This window comes from Danio rerio, chromosome 17, assembly GCF_052040795.2.
Source record: "Danio rerio strain M-AB ecotype USA chromosome 17, GRCz13ab, whole genome shotgun sequence".
Classification (NCBI taxonomy): domain Eukaryota; kingdom Metazoa; phylum Chordata; class Actinopteri; order Cypriniformes; family Danionidae; genus Danio; species Danio rerio.
In genome coordinates, this window is record NC_141037.1 from 37,064,608 (window position 1) to 37,085,925 (window position 21,318).

Below are 21,318 nucleotides of genomic sequence, written 5' to 3' on the forward strand. Positions count from 1 at the left end.
TTAATTGTAAAAAGTTTAGTTAAAAGTGAGTTTTAAGGTATTTGCTAAGGGTTAACCGTGGCATGCTTAAGAGGTTTTCACCACCGTGTCGGCAGACGTCTTCCTCCCAATTATTGAAAAAGTTCAGCGAAATTTGGATGAGAAACACAAGAGAAACCATTTTTGCTGCATAAAAGTATTTTTTATTATAGTCAGTTTTTTTTTTTTTGAAAAATCTGTGGAAGTATGAACATGAAATGTTATATTGTTGTGATCACCGTCTTCTAGGCTAAAAGATGAAACCATTTTGAAAGATGTAAAAAGCACACAGTAACTGCTAGCCGGGTTTTGAAGAAAACATGACACAGCGGAGTTAGTTGTAACAGGGTGTTACAATAAAGCCACACACTGTTGAACACCAATTAAACAAAGACAACATTTTTTTTTATTTTAAGTGTAATGTTGAGAACTTTTTAAATAAAAATGCTTTTTAATAGAATTACTACAATTCTATTAAACTACTACTACAAATACTACAAATAAATGCATTGTATAATAATGGATAATAATCCAAATAAATCCAAATGTGTTTATCCAATAAATAAATAAACATACTGAGCTATGTAGAATAAAAAATAAATTGAGCTAAGCACTGAGGAAATATAGCTACTGTTTAAAGTAAACTAAATTTAAATTAACTCTGTGTTATCTGCCTTTTAAAGCACGTGTTACAACTAATTCTCTGTCTGTTACAACTTGCCCTGCAGGTGGGGTACATATAGTAACATTTTTACTCCTGGCACTTTTGGCAACACTGCACAGAAACTATGAGTCCGGCGATCAAACTTTCAGTGCTCTTTTGTAGGAGAGGCTTGTGTTTTGTTGATAAAAAAACAAATGGTTTGTCTAACCCCAACATTTTGTTTATTATTTGACCAAAACCAAAAAGTGTTACTCTGTGCTCCGCTCTCCCCTATGGTGGGAAGGATGATTCTTCCAAAATAAAGATAAGACAGAAGGATGAAATCGGTCTATTTATTAGATTTATTACATGGATCAATCTGATTGGATTATTACTGATTACGGATGAGGGACCAGCTGCAATCAATCATATCATTTGCTCCTCTTGAAATTAGGTTGTAAAACTTCACGTAAATCTAACTTTGAAATATAAAGTCAAATAATGAGATTTAAAGTTAAACTTATGACTAAGTTGGATTTATAAGATACAAATTATAATTAAGAAAAATACAATACAGTTGAAATGGTGAAATTTACAGTAAATTCAAATTAAGTCAGATTGTGAAATTTAAATATAAATCATCAGGATATGGGTGAAATTATGAGCTACAAGTATAAAGTCAATTAAACGTGCAATATAAAATCTAATTTATGCGATAGAAATGAAATTCTAAGACAAAAATCTAATTACGTACAGTAGCAAAATGATACATAAAGTTTCACTGAGATAAAGTTGAATTTGTAAAATACAATTTCACAATTATGAGATATAGAGGAAATCATGAGATAAGGCAAATTAAAGTGATAGTTCACCCTAAAATCAGCTTACTTCTGCATCCACATCAAAGTTCCTGAAAGCAAAGAAGGTCAAGGTGCCCCAGGATTGGCCAGCCCAGTCACCAGACATGAACATTATTGAGCATGGCTGGGTTAAGATGGAGGAGGCATTGAAGATGAATCCAAAAACTTTTGATGAACTGAGAGTCCTGCAAGAACGCTTTATTTGCTATTCCAGATGACTTTATTAATAGGTTATTTGAGTCATTGCAGAGATGTATGAATGCAGTCCTTCAAGCTCATAGGAGTCGTACACAATATTCATTATTTTTTCCACTGCCCCATGACTTTATATTTTATATTGTACAGTATTTCTGTTAAGTGACAAGACTTTTGTCTAAGTCAGACCTTACTGTCCTAATTAAATAATTAAAAATCAAGGGATGATCATATTTTATTTAGGTATAAGCATAATCTAGAGGCATTTCCCTTTCATATAAGCCATGTATGATACCAAATGATTAATAAGAAATCAAGGTATTATTAATTCTTCCTAAAACTTGGATAGGTGACAAGACTTTTGTCAAGTAGTGTATGTCTTTCGTTGTGTTCAACAGAAGAAAGAAACTCAAACAGGTTTGGAACAAAGGTAGGGTAAGTAAATGATTAGAACTGAAAATTTGGGGTGAACTACCCCCTAAGTAGCAATGTCGGGTCACATTTATGAGATATTACGTCAAATCTCACAGTTGTAAGTTGAAATATAGATGAAATTATGTGATGGTAACACTTATGAGAGTTAAAACACATTTGAAATATATTGAAATTCAATTCAGATTGTAAGAAAAATGTAACACTTTTGAAATTTTATGTCTAAACTATGCGATATGGATGAAATTATGAAATATCTAGTAACAATTATGAGTTTTAACTCTGAGATATAGCCATATTAAACCAGATTGTAAGACAAAAAAAAATATTCATAATTATGAGATGTAGATCAAATTATAAAATATAAAAGTCAAATTAATTAACAATTAAGTAACAATCACGAGCTATAGTCGTGACATATAAAGTCAAATTAAGTGTCACCGTGTGATGTAGAGTGAAATAAACATGAAAAATTACATTGCGAACTAAAAATGAACTCTGTGTGAGATATTAGGACTCTATTATATGATATAAAGTCACATCGGGGATATAAAAATCACACTTTCATGAAGTCATAATTTGAGATATAAAGTCACACTGTGTGAAATAAAGGTGCAACTAATAAAGGGGGCCGAGCAGTCTGCTGTCAGCTTTAAAAATAGAAGTAGCTCTTTCAAGGTGGCCTTTGAAGATGGAAGTTCCTGCAATTTATTCTCTTTCTTTCCATCTCAGCCTCACTTAGACCCCCTCAAGCCTGAAAGTGGTTAGAGAAGGCGTGTCTATGGGGCACTCTGGGTAAAAACACATAAAACCCCCTCATCCTTCACAATTTTCAGTCTTGCACTTTGCACCATTGTGCTCCTCTTTTGCAGTTTGTTCCTCCCACCTGCTGTTGGCAGATATTGACTGAGCAAAAACAGGAGACCCCCGAAAAACAGCATACAAATTTCCTGTGTCTCTGCCTGCATGCTGAAAGGCTGTATCTGAGCCATGCAGGACCGTTACGCCTCTTCGAGACAGCAAAGGAAAGACATAAATCAAGGCTGTTTCATGTAAGATATGAGATTTTCATTGAGCCTTTCAAATGAAGCCTTTTATGCCGGGAAATGATTGACAGTTGTAATGGCGTAATGCTCACAGAATGAACTGAATAGAAAGAGGCAGTGAGCCAACGCAGATTTGATCATGAAAAAAAGCCAGCCTCCAAAATAGAGCTGGCAGCTGATTCTGCTTTAATGCAGCTCATAATGTGGAAAACCGGGAGCCCTTTCCTGTCCATAATTGCGGGGTACCGGCATTAAAATGCGGTGGTTGCTTTAAAATGAAAAGCTTCTTGGTGCAAAGGAACTCCCTGTTATCAAGGCTGTAAATTACCACAAGGTCGAAGCACTTCGGTTTGCTCTGAGGTTGAAGAAAACAAACCTTGGTTAAAGTTAATACGGATCAATGCTGAAATATGAATAGTAATGGAAAATAACCTCATGAATGACAACACTTTTCCTTTAAGAAATGCAATATCAAAGACGCTGTTGCTGTGCTATATATTGCATTTGTATAATCTTTCCAGGACGAGGAAGGACATGAGCAAAAACTACTTTAATGAATTTAATACAATGATCAAGATGATATATTAACTGCACCTTTCAAAAGTTTGGCTTGTTAATAATTAATGTAAGATTTTCCAATTATAAACCGCTCTTTCTATTGCCATTGCAATGTGACTTAAACAAGTGACCTTGCAGACTTTTCTGGTTTTATTTGAAGGATTCTGGACGTCTTTGCTGGAAGGATCAAAAGGATTACATTTACATGTGATCCTGGCAGTCTCCTTTACACTTTATGACACATGAAATGAAAGCTTATGCTATGTTTAAGATTTTACAGAAAAAGTCAATCTGTACTGTAATGTCAATGTCATGCAAAAGAAAGTGAATCATTCCAACTACAGTAGCTCACACAGCCAGGTCTATGCACCTTCAAATGTACTTTATATTTAAATTTCATAAAAGTCTCATTTAAACAAGCTCATGTATAAACAAAACTCTAGCAAATTTAAAAATTTCTTCAAAAAGCCATTGCTATTGTTGTGAATAGAGGAGTTGCAGACAAAGGTAGTTCCAAATGTAGCTTTATTTAGAAGGGTCAGGCAGGTAGGGGTCGAAAATAAGCATAAACAGTTTAGTAGATTATCCAAGATCGTAAATCAAAGATTAAAAAAGGTTCAGGGTAGGCGACAACATTTTACATTTACATTTACATTTAGCAGACGCTTTTATCCAAAGCGACTTACAAATGAGGACAAGGAAGCAATTTACACAACTAAGAGCAACAATGAATAAGTACTAAAGGCAAGTTTCAGGTCTGTAAAGTCTAAGAAGGGAAGTGTTAGTAGTTTTTTTTTTTTTTTTTTTTTTTTGTACAGTTAGTGTGATATTCAAAGAGGCAATTGCAGATTAGGAAGTGAAGTGGAGAATCAAACAAAGAATCAGAAAAATTATAAACAGTCCAAAGTCAAGAAATAAGGAAAATGCTTTGAATGACAGCCACAGCTAATCAATACTTAGCAATGCGAAAGAGAAACTAGGCAGTATTTATAGTCTGCGTAATCAGTGATGATGAGTTTCAGCTGAGTATGTGTGAGTTTGTCCAAATGGCTGTCAGCTGAGGTAGAAGTGATTGGCTCACAGAGTTCTGGGACTTGTGGTTCATAGAAATAATGGAAGTAATCTCCAGCGGAGAAAACACAGTTGCCAATTGCAACAGCTATAATCAGATGCTTTCTTAACTGCTGTTTTTAGTCATTTTTGTTTCTTTTTTTTTACTAGGAAAATGACACTAATGTGGCATTCCGTCCAAACTGGGACAGTGTTTTTAGGCAAAGGAATGTATATATTTTTAACCCCTAAGCATCTATTGTAGTGCAGCACTAGAATTTTCTTTTTGTATGTATATATTTGGGCACAAAAGTCTGTGTGAACCGAATTTTATTTAGACAAATGCCATATTACTGGCTTTGAAAGTACAAATGTAAAAGGAAAAAAAAGCTTTTAGTTTTAGCATTCCTCATTCATTTTCATTAATTATGAAGTTGGACTTAACTTTGCTAAATCAAATTCTCTCTTTGTTTGCTAAAGTGGCAAACTTGAAAAAAGTAGACATAAAAAGTCATGTTTTGAATCACTCATATAAAAGTGAAAATATTTTGCTCATATACACACACACACACACACACACACACACACACACACACACACACACACACACACACACACACACACACACACACATACACACACACACACACACACACACACACACACACACACACACACACACACATATATGGGATGATTTTGCCCACATAATCTGTTGGATATTTATGTAAAATGTTTATTTTTTATTTTAGCATTGTATTTTGTATTTATATACTTTAATATTGATTTTACTTCAGCAAAATATATCGCTGCAGTCAGTTCAATGAAACCAAATTCAAACAAATTCAATTCAATTCAATTCAGCTTTATTTGTATAGCGCTTTTACAATGTAGATTGTGTCAAAGCAGCTTCACATAAATGGTCATAGTAACTGGAACAGTGTGGTTCAGGTTTTAGTGTTTAAGTTCAGTTCAGTTCAGTTTAGCTCAGTTCAGTGTGATTTAATCATTACTGAGAGTTCAAACACTGAAGAGCAAATTCATCGATGTGCAGCTCTACCAATCCTGAACCATGCGAGGCAGTGGCGACAGCGGAGAGGGAAAAAAAACTTCAAAAAAATAAAATAAATAAAAATGGGACAACTTTGATGGCTTATGATGCCATGAATCAAGATATCAAAATCCAACATTTGAATGTCACTTTTTGACTAAATTGTGAGCTGTTTGTGGGGTTGTTTGTTTGTACGTGTGAGTGTTTGGCACATTTGGGTTTTGTGGAGCGGCACATGCTCTTCAGTGTTTGGACTTTCAGCAGTGAAAATTAAACCACTCTGAACTGAGCTGAACTGAACTTTACCTCTGGAAACTGGACTCACACAGTTTCAATTTACCATAATCTTCTATTTTAAGCTGCTTTGACACAATCTACATTGTAAAAATAAAGTGCTATAAAAAGACTCATTATTGATTAATCACCCACATAGATTTCTGGAGTTTGCAAAATCTCCCCTATGAGGTACGTTTTTCTTTCCTTTTTTTTTGTAGTTTTTTTCACTGAGGCCAGAGATCGCTGTGTACACTTTTTTTAGATTTCAAATTTCTCTCGCGAGTGCCATTCGCGCCTGCTGTTCTCGCATAAACCCACCAGAGGCCACTGTCGACTGACTTACCGACTGTTTTACCGACCGACCAATAAAGTCAGCTGGTAAAAACTTATTTACCCTAACTTATGCAGAGAGTGCTGCACCTTCTCATTTCTAAAACAACATCCAGTTGTCGTGGAAAACATCTGTTTCAGAAGGGTTAATTATTGGCATGCATCAAGAAAAGAAAACATCCAAGGAGAATGCTGAAACTAAAAAGTGGGTCGAGCTGGAGTCTTTGGTCAACTTATCTGGTAAAAGAATGCTAAAGAAACTTCTTAGAATCACTGACAAGGAATTACACTGCCTGCATGCAATACTAGTGTCCCACAAGAGCGTGTTTAGTCACAGATTGAGACCACTGGAATCTAGTACAGAACGCCACATGAAGTCATTCATACATGTGGTTATCAAGCTCAATAACTCTTTTTACCTAATTAGGGATCTGTGATGACAGTATGGATAACTACAATATTCTCTAATCTGAATTTATTCTACATTCTACATTACAGTTATAATATTATTTGCAATGTTACTTAATGTGCAATTACTTTAATTATTTTGTTTTATGTCATTGTATTTTATTGTATTCTTTGATAAGCAGTCTCCAGAGAAAAAAATTCCCTTGAGATAAAAAAAAGATTTTTCTTATCTTACTAAGATTTGTATAAGAACTGTCCAACACATAATTAAAATAGCAGGAATATTGGGGAACTACCAACAAGAAAAATTTATGCAAGTCTGGATGGGCATTACAACTGTTGCCTGCTTGTGTCACAGTAGCTGCGTCCCAAATCGCATACTTATGCACTATTCTATGCCATTTTGTAGTATAAATAGTGTAAGTAGTGCGTTCACACAGAAAACTCTAAAAATAATAAGTGTACTTTAATTACCCGGATGATGCCCTCATTCAGCTGGTAAAATAAAGTGTGGAATGATGGACACTTCACGCACTCAACGACCGCAGGTTTGCTTACGTAGCGGAAGGGGCAAAACTATCGGACGCACATGTCGGATAACGTTATTTATTTTAGATGGTGAAAGCAAATTTCTCCTACGAGAGTGATTATAGCGCCTCCCGATGGTGAATGCGGCAATACTCATGGCAGGTATTATTTGATAATAGAGTGGAGGAACTATATTGTCACTTTGTAGGCTAATCGGCTGCTAGCATAAAACTGGTTCCCTCGTGAAAATTCCAATGGGATTTTCCCATAGGCTTTTCGAAGATTGCAAATAATAAGCTCTGTTTTCAAACACTGTCCATAACACTTACACATTTTACTTAACCGGATAATCCTCACACGAAAATACAACGATGAGCATTTTTGGATCTTAAATACAAAGGCAAGAATAGAAAAGCTAACATTAGGCTATAAACGGACTACAGTGCCCTCGGGACGCTCGTCTATGACGTTAGCCCCGCCGTGCTACAAACAACTTATCAAGCTTATTTTTAGAAATATTGTCCATGACGAAGAGTTAATCTCTCTGTTTATTATATTATAATCCACGCTCTATATTATAAACAAATGAATACGCAAAAACACATAGACCGTAAAGCATCTGTTTTGCTTTACGGTTGTTCTAAAAGTTTTAAAACTGCATGTATAAATCTGCCTATATAGTATTATCATAAGACATATTTATGTAAGTGTATCGCTTGCGTACACACAGCCTGCTTACCTTAACAGATGACAGAAATGAGGCGTGAGGAGGAACAAGTCTATCAAATGCCTGAGCACAAAGCAACGTTCAATATTCCTTTTTTGTCATGAAGTACAGTGAAAAGCAGCCCATACAGTCACACATGCTATACATTTTATGGAGGAGTGTAAATATTGCAGTTATGACCGAGTTAAATGTGTTCGGATGAAGAAAAAAAGACAAAAAAAATCACTTGATCACGTGAAAATGACAGTTAACATGCATGTATTTTTACACATTTTTTCATACGTTTGCATTACTGAGTGCAGGAAAGAGACAGACTGCATTAGTAAGCAGTATCTTCATAATATTGTTTATTAAAATAAATGATCAACAAATGGATGTCTCTACGGCCTTTACAAGTGAAGACATTATCTACACACAATCTGAATTCCCAATTAGAATAATACTACAAACTATAAAATATTATTCATGAAAATACCTAAATAACAGACAAATCCAAATGCCCAACACAAGCGAGCTGCGCTCCACACCAGGTCAGCTTGATGACGTATAATGTCCCCGACACTGCATGTAGTCCCATTTAGCAACTTGATAGTAATCGTCTTTTTAAAGAAGCATAGCCAATTTAAAAATTCAAGAGTGTGCTGTAACTGATGTGTTTTATGTCGTAGAACAAAATGTGAAAGTATCTTGAGTTTGTGTTAGCCACAAACCTTATTTAAGCTATTTTACTGAAACCCCATTGAAAAAAACGATTGACTTTGGGACGAGGGAACCGGAACTGCTAAAATGCTAACTTGCTTCCGGGTTTTTGCATACAAATTGATGTCATAATTCCTCCTCTCAATTCGGTCGTTTATTTCACTGATTTGGCAACCGTCAAACGTCATTAGGTTTGAATTTCCGCTTAGTAAAAAACCATTAGTGTGTGATTTGGGACGACACTACATACATATACTATCCTGTTGAGTGTGTAAGTGCATAAGTACATAGTGCATGCCATTTGGGACGCAGCTAATGTCACTCACTGTTTGTTTCCTGGAGTCTGGTAGGTATGCCTCTGCCACCTGCGACGAGTTATGAAACTGCAAATTGGCTATAAACATGCCGCGTTGAGCAGAGAGAGAGTAGACCACTGCCAGCCATCAAGCTTTATCTGTTTTATTATATTTCCCTCCCTTTTTTCTTGTTTAAGTTATACTTATTGTGCTTTGTTACTTGTTGGGTTTGTTAGTCTTAGGTTAGTGTTATTTGTTGGAGAACGTGTGTTTTGATTCTTTAGTCTTCTTTATTCTGGCTTGGTTATGACACATGATTTGTTTAATTGTTTTGTTGTGAAAAATTTACTAGTTTAAATGAAACTGGATTCATGTGTTCTCTTTATGTTGTGTTCCCTCGTGGATTAAAATAAAAAGGGATAAATTGGGGGCTTGACTAAGATTTTTGTTTGTTTAATGTTTAGCAAGGGCAGCTTTTGATTTAGGCAAGTTTTTAAAATAACCAACTCTTGTGGGGTTAGATACTTGCAGAAAAGATGATTTGTTGCACAACATTTTGAAATATTTGTTTCCAAAACATTGCTTAAAATAAAGTGAAGTAAAGCGATAACGTAAAATGAATAAAAGAAGTGAAAATCTGTGAGAATCTTTAGTCAATGTGATGGTCACTTGTCTAACAGCCTGACTAATCATCTTCAGATGGAGTTACGGTTATAAACTCTCAATCCATATTTCAATATTGCTTAAACGGATTATTGTATGGCACGGAAAGCAGACAGTGATGCCATGGTGCCTATCTGGACTTGTTATGAATGCATATAAATGAAGCTTTCATGGAAACTTTCCAAACAAACTGGAGAACTACTGATGTGAGTGTGATTTAGATCAACTAATTAACAATTAAGTTGCCAAAACCGTGACTACACACACGCCAAGGGCATCTCCTTTCAACATTTCCCATGGAGTCTTTAGGAGGTTATTGGAAAACTACTGTTCATATCGTAAATGGATCAGATGACCCTTTGCAATAGAGGAGGAGCCACCTTGGAGCCCTCCATCTGCTGCCTATCAAGGGAATGAAGATCATCTTCAAGTGTCCTTGCCTTGAAAAGCCCCTGATAGAACAACATGATGGAAGGCAATTAATGATCGCTTTAAAGTCATGCAGACAGATTCTGATCACGCTGTATCTTTATGCATTTATTATATTAAGCTACTTTACAAAAACAAAAAACAAAAAAAAAAAACAAGATATCTTAGAAAAGCTTTGTCTTTTGTTATGTTGTTTGATTGAGATATTTGCAACGTATCAGTATGAAAGACATTCTGTAGAAGTTTTGGTGCAGTGGTTAGCATTTAATGTATCAAATTCATTTCTACTTCTACTTTCCAGCAATTCTATAAGATCCTGCATGGTGGTACTGTATGAACATATTCTATTTTAGAGTATGAGTAATGTAAAATCAATGTTTAGACCTATATCATGATGTGGTTCATTTGTAAATAATAATTAAAAAAAGATAGTATTGCTACTTTCTACTAACTACTAAACAAACCAAATTGCTATATTATAATTATGCTAATTAATTTAAACAACCATTGTATAATAAGGCGACGCAGTGGCGCAGTAGGTAGTGCTGTTTTCTCTCAGCAAAAAGGTTGCTGGTCCGAGCCTTGGCTTGGTCAGTTGGCGTTTCTGTGTGGAGTTTGCATGTTCTCCCTGCATTGCGTGGGTTTCCTCCAGGTGCTCCGGTTTCCCCCACAGTCCACAGACATGCAATATAGGTGAATTAGGTAGGCTAAATTGTCCATAGTGTATAGGTGTAAAAAAAGTGTGTATGGATGTTTCCCAGAGATTGCAGCTGGAAGGGCGTCAGCTACGTAAAAAATATGCTGGATAAGTTGGGCGTTAGGGACTAAGCCAAAAAGAAAATGAATGAATGAATGAATGAATAAAATGAGTTTAACTTAATCCATTCCAATAACAACGAATAATCCAAATTAGGCCTCACTCACAAACTGATATTGTTAAACAAAAAACTTGCTGACTCTACTCACATTCAATTATTATACTATATAGCATTTTTCAAATTACAGCAAAAACAACAAGGTTTAATTATAATCTATACCTTAGCTACTGCTCATTTTTGCTAATAAAGTTTGGCCCATCACCTAAAGAATCGCATTATGTTTACTTGGGCTTTTGCTGTACATTCTCCTTTTTCAGTGTTTAGCTGAGGCAGCTATATGAAGTGCACACACAAAAACACGCACACGTACACACAGATTAGCCTGCTAGCCATCAATCCCTTCTTTAACAGTGGAGAGGATGAGACAGAGTCCTGGCTCCCATCCATGGCCTTCTCTCTCTCATCAGCCTCTTAATCTGCGGTCTTTGAGTTTGCAGAGCCACAGTCACTGCCATTCTGGACCACATCCACCCAGCAGGCCCATAGCCCAAACGGCCTGATATCTACACTTCCATGCTGTCCACATCTGCTCCCACTCTTTGGAGCAAATACCCTATAGAGCACACTAAACAGAGCTGTAAATTTGTCTGGGGTTGAAAATAACTGAGATCTGGGGGCTGTTAAGGATTGTGCAATAATAATGGCTACTAATAAAAGTAATTATATACACTATATAGGCAACTTAAAAGTCACGATGATGTTTGTGAGCATTGTTTTATTTGAGATCTTGTTCACAATTTTCAGACTTGACAACTTTTGTGTAACAATTTTTATTAATAGTAAATGAATTGAACTTGTGCTTTATATGTTTTAGTGGAATGAATGAGTGATGATTGACTGAACACCTTTGAATTATTAGAACATAATGTATTGTTTACTAATAATTCAATAGACAGATTCCATTATTTTTCTTATATTATGTTACCACACCTAAATACAGTATATTGTTAAGAGGCCAGGCATTTGTCCTCAGCCTTTTGTTGTTTTGGAGTGGATTTTTTTGCACGGTTATTGACTTTGAAATAACTGAAATCATTCAGTGTAGAGATATTAAACTATAATGTTGTCAGGACCTGCCTTGATTGATGTTTATTCATTCATTCATTCATTTTCCTTTGGCTTAGTCCCTTATTTATTAGGAGTCCCGACAACAGAATGAACTGCAAACTATTCCGGTATACATTTTACACAGCTGATATACTCTTCCAGCTGCAACCCAGTACTGGGAAAAAACTAATAATATTTATTATTAATATTTACTAATTTTAGTATGACTGTAAATAGTTAGCTAAATACTATACTTTATGAAATGGCTTTCGTCCTGGCTAGCGTTTTGATTTCAGTTGTTCTTCATTTGTTATAAAAGGCATATTATTTAACTGTATAGTGTTTTGTCAGAGTTTTATACAGATACTATGATAATGACGTTCGCATTTTTACCGGATGTGGTCTCCTAAGCAATTAAATATCTATCTGCTTGATTGCTGTGTGTCAGAAAAAAAAAAACTGTCTGGGTTGCAGTGTTGAAAAATTTTGCTATGAAAATCCAACAAAAGCAATCCTCCCCAATACATCCATTCACCGGAAAAAGTAGAAATATTGTATTTACATATACATAATACAAAATTGCTAACCTCAACCTTAATCTTCCCACTTGTCCTAATTACTTTTTTGTCATATTAAAGATTAATAAAAAATTTTATTTTCAACTTATGTTTAACAAATTTAACACATATTGACAATTTATATTTAATAATTCTGTAATGTTTTTAACATTAAATAAAGCTGATAATTTTTTTAATCAATTGTTTATTATTTTAAATGTATTTATTTTAAATTCTTTTAAACTTAAGTTTTTTTAGTTAATAGTTTTAATTTTATTTCATTTTATCATTTTAAAATTCTAAAGCTAGAGTAAAAATCTATTTGGATTGAGTCACGGTTTATGGGTCTGTGTGATCTTCCTGTATGTTATGTGTTATTACGAATGTGTTGTGTTGTACGTGTAGTGTGCATTCTGCTCAGCTGACCTAATCAGAGAGTCCCAGCTGATGCCTGTTTTGTGGGGTATATACAGCCTGTGTGTTCACTGAGGGTTATCAGTGCGTTGTTGTTTTCATGTTCCTGTCTGTGGAATGTCCAGGTTTTCTCTCTAGCCTGAATTGTCGGATGACGTGTTCATTCGGACCTGTGGTAACTCTCTGTCCTGGACATCCTTCTATTTTTTTTGGGCACTTTAAAACTTATAATCACTATTGCATTAAACAATCCTTAACTTGCAGTTGTGAGATCCTCTAGGTTTCTTGTGTGACAGATTCTAGTATTTGGAGAATATAAGGCATAAGGCAATACTTTATATAAGGCATACAGAACTGCACTGCTGCTTTGTTTACATTTCTAGATGATGAAATCCTGTTATCCCTGTTGTTCATAAAGCATTGCCTACAGGCAGAGAAAAAATTGGCCATTAATTCGGTCTCTCTGTTTTTGTCTTGTACATGTATGTTTGCTTTTATATGGCATAAAAAATTATTAAAAAATACTGTAAATCAGTATCCCAATCAGCCAATTTTATTGTGAAAATCAGCTATTGGAACTGGTCCTAAAAAAATAAGAAAGCGGATTGTGTCATCACTCTGTGATGGTTATAATAACTAGATCTGGCAACAAAGTGAGGCAGAGGCTGCATTTATGGTTATATACTAACTAATTGACAGAGTACAGAATAAGCACATCATAACTGTAGAATGTTTTCATCCCGTATATATATATATATATATATATATATATATATATATATATATATATATATATATATATATATATATATATATATATATATATATATATTGTAGAGAGTCAACAGATCGTTCCAGAACCGAACAAGCCATAGACCATGTTATCCTTAAAAGATTGGTTGGTGCCTACATGTCTGAGCTTTGATTTCATTTTCAAAGCAATCCACAGGCACCCAGCAAAAGGCAATCCACAGGATGACTAGCCAGTCAACATCACAGTTGCGTGTTAATTAACTTTACACCTTAAAACAATAAGAGGCTCTACAATCAAAAACCCACCAAACCGGTTTTTGAGAAGTACCTTTTGGTTCGCGTGCCCTTTGGCGTCTGCAAGGAATACACATTCTCAGGCAGACACAGAAGCGATCAGAAATGCTTCCAAAGTTTAATGGACATTTAAGTAAAACAGTTTATTTGAGTAATGTACGTTTGCTTTATGTTTCTGTAGGTTTTTGTGTGTACATGTTCCATGTGTTTAACAAAACTGTTATGGATAGTTATTGAGTAATAGCCCTCAGCGACAAATGAAATCTACAGAATGTTTGTGAAATACTTCATGTTTGGTATTGATTGAAAGCTAGGAACATTTCAAATGCATTGGTTTATATAAAGAAACCATACTATGAAAAGTGTCGATGTTATAAGACTTTATTTTAACCACTATGCTATCAAAGCAGCACCCACACCAGGTGTCAACCCGGCCTCCTAGAGGGCAGAATTGGGGTGTGACTCCACCCCGCACCTTATCTGATTGGACAAGTATTGTGTAGACCCAGCCTCTACCAAAGCCTATAAAACTTTGAACAAAGGAATTTCATCGTCGTCTTTTGCCGGTCATCTTTGCCAGTCGTCACCGCCGTCGCTGCCCAGACGTCGCTCTTCTCGTGCTGTGGCCGTTACATCGCCTCGCCGGAAGCCTCGTTACATCACGGAGCAGACCGCGACCTTCACTTGCTGCCGGCTCGACCCCCGATCTGCTTGTGCAACCGCTTCAACAACAAGCCATCGGGTCAACACATCCAAACTCTGAAACTTATCCTAACTACAGGAACCCAGGAAGGACTTCGAACGCCGCCTTGTCCAACATCCGTATCCCTAGCAACCGACTAAGGAAACCCCTCTTCACCGACAAGGGAATTCCATCACGTCACTGAAGTTGCTACGCTGACCAATCAGCTTCGCCGGGATTTCCCTTTGGACCAGTCAAGGAAACCAAAATTACATCAGAACGCAAGTAGCACAAACAAGGTTTCTACCCATTACTGAATCTGGTGTGAATTATGTTTAAGTAGTAAAGAATAGCAAAATTCTCTGCTTTTATGGTTTCTCTCAGGTTGCAATGCTAAGAACTTAGCAAAGGCTAGAAGTTAAATCCACTCAGCCAAAACTCTCCTCAAACTGCTTGTGCGTGTGTGTATGTATGTGCATTTGTTTGTTTTACGTAGATTAGTACTTTGTGTTATAGAGTAGCAATAAACTTTTGTTTTGTTTTAAGGTCCGTGTTGGTGTGTTGTGTGCATTATAAGTTAATGCCTCAGCTTCAGATACTGCTACCTTGCTCATTAAATAATTAGATACTGTTTTTATATTGTTATTGTTGGCCACGTAATAATATAATACAGAATTGCTTTACACTAAACGTTCTATTTGCTGGACAAATACTTAAGTTAAGTGTAAGCTTTAAATAATTCTATGTGAATCATGTTCGAATCCCCAAAGTTTAAACATGATTTAAACCAAAGAGCTGATTCTTACAATATATATATATAATATATTAATATTAGTGCTGTCAAAATTAGTGCGTTAACGCATGCGAGTTGCTCTGTGCATGAACCGTGTCTGTGTGCGCACGCGCAAAATTGTTTCTACTTTATAATTAATGTTTTCAACTCGCAGCAATACAACTTTACAATGCGTACAGTTGTTTGTATTCAATACTTTATTATTATTATTATTATTATTATTATTATTATTATTATTATTATTATTATTATTATTATTATTATTATTATTATTTTCCAACTTCCATATCTGCTATGCCTATTTTTTGGCTTTTTTTTTTGGCATTTGGCATTTTTTTTTCGATTGACAGCACTAATATACATATATATACATATATATATATATATATATATATATATATATATATATATATATATATATATATATATATATATATATATATATATATGCAAATATGTTGTTTGAATTTTAAATACTGGTACTTGAGTATGACCAGAGTCAATCATGTTACTTGTCTTTTGTTACTTCTGATTTGTGTCATGATATTAAATGAAATAATTGCTGATTCACAAAACTTCAAGCTTTAATTTTGAACATGAAGAAATCATAGCTGGTTATAGGCCACAGACACACAAAGACACATATACACATAACCAGACTGGTGTCATTTCTCATGCTGAAGTACAGTAAGTGCAGGGGCCTGGTCAAATCCATCCATCAGTGTAAGACGTCCTTCAATCTGGACCACAGCTAATGCATTAAAACAACTGTCGGAGTGGCGGTAATAATTGGAATGTTCTTTAAGCCCGCCGAGAAAGCAATCAGTCTGCAAAACAATACTTTAACCACATAGCCTACGTGCACACACACATCGACAAACAAAACAGACAGAAGCCGTAGAGCTAATTGGACACATGTGAGAGCGGTATTATTAGTGTTTTACTTCGATTTCATGCTTGCTTTGTCCCTCCATGGTGAAATCATGAGTCTGTGTTTATTCCCTGAGTGTAAAGAAGAGCTAGAGGGCTATGTAACGAATCAATCTTTAGTATTGAGTGTTTGTATTTATGCTTGTACTGCATTAATATAAGATGAAAGTTCCAGTGATCCAGGCTGTTTGTTCACTCTAGGAGAATTGCACATAAGCTTTGTTTCTTAACTGCCTGTGTTATCTTCTGTTGCAATTTTAGAAATTTAATTTTTATTTATTTATTTATTTATTTATTTATTTATTTATTTATTTATTTATTTATTTATGTATTTATGCATATTGTCTCATTTAAATAGAAGCTCATATGGCATAAAACAAGCAAACAACAAAAATTTGTTTATTTTTTGTCATGTCATCATGCCATGTCATTCCAAGGCCAGGTTGCGGGGGCAGCAGAACACCAGACATCTCTCTCCCCAGGCACTTCCCCCAGCTCCTTTGGGTGGATCCCGAGGTGTTCCCAGGCCAGCACAGAGACATAGTCCCTCCAGCATGTCCTGGGTCTTCGCTGAGGCCTCCTCCTGGTGGGATATGCCTGGAAGATCTCCCTATGTAGCCGTCCAAGAGGCATCCTAAACAGATGCCCGAGCCACCTTAGCTGACAACTCTCGATGTGGAGAAGCAGCAGCTCTACTCCGAGCTCCTCCGGCGTGACAGAGCTCCTCACCCTATCTATAAGGGTGAGCCCAGCCATCCTGCGAAAGAAACTTATTTTAGCTGCTTTTATTCAAGATCTTGAACCAAAGCTCATGACCATAGGTAAGAGTAGGAACATAAATTGACTGGTAAATCGAGAGCTTTGTCTTTCACCACAGCTCCTTATTTACTACAACGGACCGATACATCGACTGCATTACTGCTGCACCAATCCGCCTGTCAATCTCACGTTCCATCCTTCCCTCACTCGTGAACAAAATCCCAAAATACTTGAACTCCTCCACCTGGGGTAAGGACTTTCCTTCAACCTGGAGATGGTAACACACCTTTTTCTGGTGGAGCACCATGGCCTCGGACTTGGAGGTGCCGATTCTCATCCCAGCCGCATCACACTCAGCAGCGAACCGCCCCAGTGCATGCTTTACTTTTTGGTTTAACTTTAACAATGTGTTATAATTGTGTCATTACAGTTTTTTGTTTCTTGTGGAATTAAGAAAATATAAGTTATGAGTTTTCAGAGTTAAGTTTAACTTTTAACTTATAGGGCACCTATGATGAAAATCAACTTTTGTAAGCTGTTTGTACAGAATTGTGTGTAGGTATAGTTTGTCCACAGTCATACTGGAGTGCTATAAACCCAACAAGTCTCTCTGTCTCTTTTTAAATTTTTTTTTTTTTTACATTTCCTGACATTAAAATAGGACCTAAATCCCAGTGATTTTAAGGCCTATCGCAACGTTTACGTAGAAGTGTGGTTTTCCCCACCCACTGAATTGATTGATAGCTGTCATGTTTGTATAGCAAGATGTATTAACATGTCCATAGAATTTTTTATTTTTTATTTTTTGCAAATAAGCTGGGATTAAAATATTTGTTACAACTCTCTGTGATATTTTTAAGTTGTATACCTTTAAATGGGTGGTCCCCTATGATATCTTATTTTAAACTTTAGTTGATGTGTAATGTAGCTGTGTGTCTTGCAAAAAACGGAAATGTGCGCACATCTAGAAAAACTTGAAGGCAGGTGCACGATCAAAAAACAAACATTAGTAGCAAAAGATTCAAAGTAAATTGGCACACTGCCACTTTAGCTCTCAAAGAAATTTTTTTATGTCAATATCACAACAATTCGACCCACATGGTCTTCATCAGGTAAAGCATTGCAAATGGAAGTACTCCAGAAATAGTCAAACAGCTCTACACAGCACCTGCAGTCAATTATCACAATCAGCTAACAAGCCGGTAAACAGGAACATTTGCATACAATAATATACATCTAACAATATGAAAAACATAGCATTACAAACAAACATTTAAAATACAAATACAAATTCTCACTATAGACTTCCTCGGAGACAGTATTCTATAGGCTAAATAGATATAGCGCATCACACCTGCACAAAATCACATCAATCAAACACAAGGCCAGTAGACCTAGGGGCAAAAAACATTAATGTACATATTTAGTATACAACAATTCATTCATTCATTTTCTTGTCAGCTTAGTCCCTTTATTAATCCGGGGTCGCCACAACGGAATGAACCGCCAACTCATCCAGCAAGTCCCCACGCAGCGGATGCCCTTCCAGCTGCAACCCATCTCTGGGAAAAGTATACAACAATATAGAATGCAAATACACTTACAAAAAGGATTTTAAATCAAAATCCAAATTTAAACCTCTCGGAGATAAAGTGTTTAGTGTGTAAATGTAAAACGCTTTCCTCTGTAATAAAAGTCTGGCAACATCGCCACCCCTTTTCGGCACCTTCACTTGTTCAATGCCAATATATCGCAACGTCCAAGGTTATGTTTAAATGCATTATGGGCTCTGGTATGGGCTCTCTAATTGAGAAAATTTCAGTGTTTGTCGATTCATTTAAAAAATTTCTTTGAGAGCTAAAGTGGCAGTGTGCTGATTTACTTTGAATCTTTTGCTACTAATGTAGCGTGTGAACATAAACAACATCCCTAAATGTAATACACTCAAAGCTCAATGCAAAGGGAGACATTGGCTTTTGCAGAGTTAGCTTAGCAAAGCCCACAGAAAACAAAGTTTGGGGACTACAAAAATACACCTAGGCTAGTGAGATCACAAACACTTCATGTTACGTGCATTTACCATACACATACAGCCCAGCAATGGGGCATGGTCAGAGGCACTTTAGTACTGTAATGTAGCAAAAAAGCTAAAACGCAGCTATTTCCACAGAGCTTATTCTTTTTCTGAATTTGGGCTTCCAAAGGACACAACACAAAGAGAGAAGTGCTTACAGTTTAATTTTACACAATTTTAATTTGACAAAGGAGAGCTTCCAGAAACTTTCTCAATTCAGTGCTGCATTCGGTTTAAATCTCCTCCAACTGACAAAGCTGTGGATTGCGAGCCACCATCTGTAAGTATTTTTATTTGTTAAAATGATCTATGACATGCAAAGTTTCTAGCTTTAACGATATGTTGTAGCGAGGACATAAGGATGTAAACAACAGTAAATGCTGTTTGGCACCGCTAACAATGCTTGAAGGCACATGACACTTTTTCAGGTGACGAGGAGCTGCGAATCACAGCCTATTATGTTAGTTAACCAATCAGAGCCTCTTGATGGTAGGCCTTTTAGAGGATCTAGGAAATATGAAAGTATTTTTCATGTTAGCAGAGTGGCTGTATATAATCAAAGTAAAATATAAGAAAAAATAACAAGATTTTCTATCGTATAAACGCAACCAAGCCTTAAAAAATACACTGTGGACAACCCCTTGAATTTTTCAATCCGTTTTTAAAACAGATCATGATTTTTATAAAGACAGTAAATCCATATGTAATTCCTAATCGCTAAATCACCACAAGTGCAGTAAACACGCATATGTGTGTGGATACTGCAAATGGAATTTGTGTTTGACTCATTTCAGAAAGGCTTGAATAGACTCCACCACAAATACATCAAATAAACATACTTGGCATTTTTGACTAATGATCTGTATTTCAGCTTCATCCGAGTTGGTCTCTGTCACTGTGCTGTTTATCTGATGTAACACATGATGAGGAGGGAGAGCAGGGAGAAATAGCTCATTTGCTGGAGGCTATAATAAATGATCTGGAGGCTATAAAAAATGATCTGAAGGGTATTTTGAGCTGAAACTTTACAGACACATTCCAGACACACCAAAGGCTTATCTTATATCTTGTAAAGGGGCCAAAAAGTTGTCCTGTATGATTGAAAATATGACAGTCAAAAAGAGTACTGTAACGGTTTCTGTCATAAACAAACTAAAACCCTGCTTGAAGTCCCTGTGAAATTAAGTTAGTGTTAATGTCTTAGGATAAGCTTAAACAGTGACAGAACAGAACAGTGACAAAATTCACATTTAGAAGATAAAAACATCTTGCACTTTGTCACTTCCACCAAAATGGATCAGTTTTTCTGACCAATAGGGTATATGCGGAACAATGCTAAAGGACTTTTAATTTGTCAGTAACCTGGGTTAAGCATTTCCAGTGAACTGTATGCTGTTGCAAAATTGGCAGGTTTAAGGACTGTTTTGTTAAAAAATTAGCAATCTTCACTGGCTGAGTGATATCACATATAAAGTGGGTCTCTGATTGTTCAAGAAGCACTGCCTTAAATTACATTTTTGCCTGCCATGTCTTTAAAATATGTCTTAAAAAACATTTATTTTATCCCAGTATATTTAATGTAGCTTCTGCGCTATCCTGCTGATTCTGACGCCCTTGTGTGTGAACTGCTTCGTTTTACACTTCAACAACTAAATTAATGTCAAAGTCTATTTAACTGATTGTATTTTAATTATATTACAACATCAATGCTGTAAAAGGAACCTTATAAAATGGAAAAAAGTCAAATTAACCTTTCACCGGAAGTTTATCAGTATGGGAAGAAACCCTAGCTTCGCATATACCCTATAGTATCTGTAGCTATAGTATACACATCAATAGCTAGTATCTGAAATGTCCCACCCCCTTCAAGACACTGTTGCTAAATGTGCTTAGGTTCAACCATTCTCACTGACAGAGCTGTGATAAAC

The 21,318-nt window shown here is 35.8% G+C and overlaps 1 protein-coding gene and 1 long non-coding RNA gene across 2 annotated transcripts in view; one reads left to right on the forward strand and one right to left on the reverse strand.

Moving 5' to 3' along the window:
• The window catches only part of LOC147840021 (uncharacterized), a 364,757-nt gene that overhangs the window by 14,894 nt on the left and 328,545 nt on the right, over positions 1–21,318 (reverse strand). The gene's annotated exons all lie outside the window — the stretch shown is intronic.
• On the forward strand, positions 3,069–20,244 carry LOC147840022 (uncharacterized). Its single transcript, XR_015513654.1, has 3 exons — positions 3,069–3,200; positions 16,995–18,246; positions 19,224–20,244. It is a non-coding gene; the product is annotated as an uncharacterized LOC147840022 (long non-coding RNA).